Consider the following 3,086-nt stretch of genomic DNA (forward strand, 5'->3'; position numbering starts at 1 on the left):
TGGTCAGCGCATGTCCTAGTGAGTGGTTGAACTCCCAGTTGAGGGGACAATTTGCATATTAGGCTTTTAATTATTTAGGATATTTTTTAGAAAGTGGTATTTGACACATTTTTATCTAGAACAGTGGTTCTCAACCTTGGCTGCACATTAGAATCACCTGGGAATCTTTTTAAAATCCTGATTTCTGGGCCTCATCCTCCGGAAATTCTGTGTCTTTGTTATGGGGTGAGGCCACAACATTAGTAACAAAGAAACAGAATTTCCGGAGGATGAGGCCCAGAAATCAGCATCGGCTTCTCGGCCTTTTGGCTAAGATCAAGTGTAGTATCTGTTCTTATCAGTTTAAAAAGATTCCCAGGTGATTCTAATGTGCAGCCAAGGTTGAGAACCACTGATCTAGAATATCATAATAATAAATAAGATGCATAAGCATGACTGAAACATTAGAAAAGACCCAGTGGACAGAGTTGAAATTATTATTGGATCACATTAAGTTTCCCTTTCCTACATGCCTACGGCTGACCCTGGGCATGCTCAGATGATACACAGGCACCATTCAGAGCTCGGCATCATGCCTTTGTTCTCTGTAGTCTCTGCACTGATTCCTTACTAATATATTTAAAGACATTATTAATTTTCATCCTCTTGATTGAGTCCAGCTAGATGAGCACTTAGTGAACTGAATTAAGAAACAGTTTATTTATACAAACCTAAAAATTTCCACTTTGCTCAGAAATGATCCATCTGGGCTGATTGAAACTGAAGACTTATGTTTGGAAACTTTCTGCAAAATGTACTCTCAGAATTCTTTAATAGAAAGCCCAAGAAGCTTATTTAGACTTTTGGCTGACTTGAGCACTCTCAATTAGAGACCTTCAGGGACTAACTAGTTTTTTGTTTTGTTTTTTAAATCTTTATTATTGAAAGTATTACATCTTTTCCCTCACGGACCTCTTTACCTCTTCTATCCCCTCCACACCTGCCCACCCCCCCACTCCGCTTTCTCCAGGTCTTCACATCCCTGTTATCTCTGTGTATGGGTTATGCATATATGCATACAACTTCTTTGGTTGATCTCTTCCCACCTCACCCACCCTCCCATCTTCATCTTCCCTCTGAGATTCCACAGTCTGTTCTAGGTTTAATCTTGGCTGCAATAGTGCTGATCTATGTGAGGTGGGGAGGGTGTGTGTGTAAAGCATTGTGGTTTGTTTCTGCTTGATGGTGGTGTGGAAGTGAGCAGACTATAAAACATTCAGTTCTGGTTTTTGCTTTCTTTTCTTATATACCAAAAAGGGGGAAAATGCTATTGTGTTTTTCTTACATGTTGTCCTTCTGAAGCATTGTATTGTAATACAATATTTCTATTTTAGCTTTAGAAAGCTGTTAAAAATGTTTGTACATGGACACAGACAACAGTGTGGTGAATGCAGGGTGCGGGGAGAGGGACGGGTAGGCATGGAAGAAGGTATGGGGGATGAATGGTGATGGAAAAAATAAAATAAATGATTGTTGTAGATCAAGTAATAATATCTTAATGTTGAGGATCACAGTATCTATTTCTAAATATATAATTAGTCAGTAATTTCATATATTTTATAAAATATAATGGTCACTATTATAGACTATAGACAAATGAAAATTCATTCATTGGAACAGTTTGTCTCAGATGGTCTTAGATAGGCTATAGCTTAATACATTTTTATACTGCATTTAAAAAAATATTTTTATTAATTTCTGAGAGTATGGGAGAGGGAGAGAAAAACAGAAACATCAATGATGACAGAAAATCATTGATTGGCTGCTTCCTGCAGGCCCCCCAATGGGGATTGAGCCTGAAACCTGGGCATGTGCTCCTGATTCATAGGTTGATGCTCAACCACTGAACCACACCAGTCTGGCTATACTGTAATTTTAAAAATATTTTTATTGATTTTTTAGAGAGCAAGCAAGGAAGAGGGAGGAGAGGGAGAAACATCCATGTGAGAGAGATGCATCAATCAGCTGCCTCCTGCAGGCCCCACACCTGGGATCCAGCACGTAATCTGGGAATGTGCTCTGACCTAAATTGAAGAGGCAATCCCCACGTATACTGGATGACCCCCAACAAAACTGAGCCACACCAGCCAGGGCTAGCTTAAGATTTACAGGGAGCCAAACTTGGATTGAGTGTATTTTCCTACAAACATTAATTATATAACTTTGGGAAAATTATTTCATTCTGTGATCCACAGGGCTTCATCTGAAAAATTAAGATAATAATAATGAGATCCCATTAATCCTTACAATAGAATATTTTAAACATAGCAGGTAAATGGAAGCTATTACTTTGAATTTGGATCTGCAAATGCATTGCCTTTTTCCCCTTTTAATATTAATTTGCATTAGTTTTACATGTACAACATAATTATTCAATATTTATATACATTGTGAAATGATCAGAACTTCAGTTAATATCCATCATTATGCATAGTCACAAAATTTTTTCAAAATTTTTTTCTTGTGATGAGAACTTTTGAAATGTACTACTCTCTTAGCAACTTTCCAATATGCAATACAGTATTATTAATTATCATCACTATGCTGTACATTACATCCCCATGGTGTAGCATGTGTAATGTACTGCCTGCCACTTAGTCAACATATAATAAATGGTAACTGGTATCATAACCATTAGAGTAATTATATATGTTATTTGAATATAAATTTTAAAGGTAGATTCCACTATGGTTTATTCGCCTCCAGATGTTTAAACCTATTTTATTTTCCTTTGGCACATTAACTAAAAGGACACTGCTGTGTATTTCTGAAACATTTATTTCTAACTACTTTTCCTCAGGTGAAAGTGACATTTATTTGATGTATTCAGAGCATCTGTGAATATATGTGAGGCTGCGACTGCCTTTACATTTCCCTCCCCTTTATTTCTCTCTGGGAGGAGAGAAATTGATTATGTTGCCTTGAACAAATTGGACCAGGGACACCTTCATTTGGTTCAGAGATTACATTATATTTTGGAATTGGAGAGGACCCAGAGGTTTTCCTGCTTGTTATTTTTGGCATTCATTATGTTATGCTCATCAGAT

General features: G+C 37.0%; 1 pseudogene; it reads left to right on the forward strand.

Annotated features, from left to right (window-relative positions):
* Positions 1–289: 289 nt before the first annotated feature.
* LOC111826453 lies at positions 290–446 on the forward strand (annotated as a pseudogene).
* The last annotated feature ends 2,640 nt before the right edge of the window (positions 447–3,086 follow it).

The sequence above is a fragment of the Myotis lucifugus genome, unplaced genomic scaffold (assembly GCF_000147115.1).
Source record: "Myotis lucifugus unplaced genomic scaffold, Myoluc2.0 scaffold_79, whole genome shotgun sequence".
NCBI lineage: Eukaryota > Metazoa > Chordata > Mammalia > Chiroptera > Vespertilionidae > Myotis > Myotis lucifugus.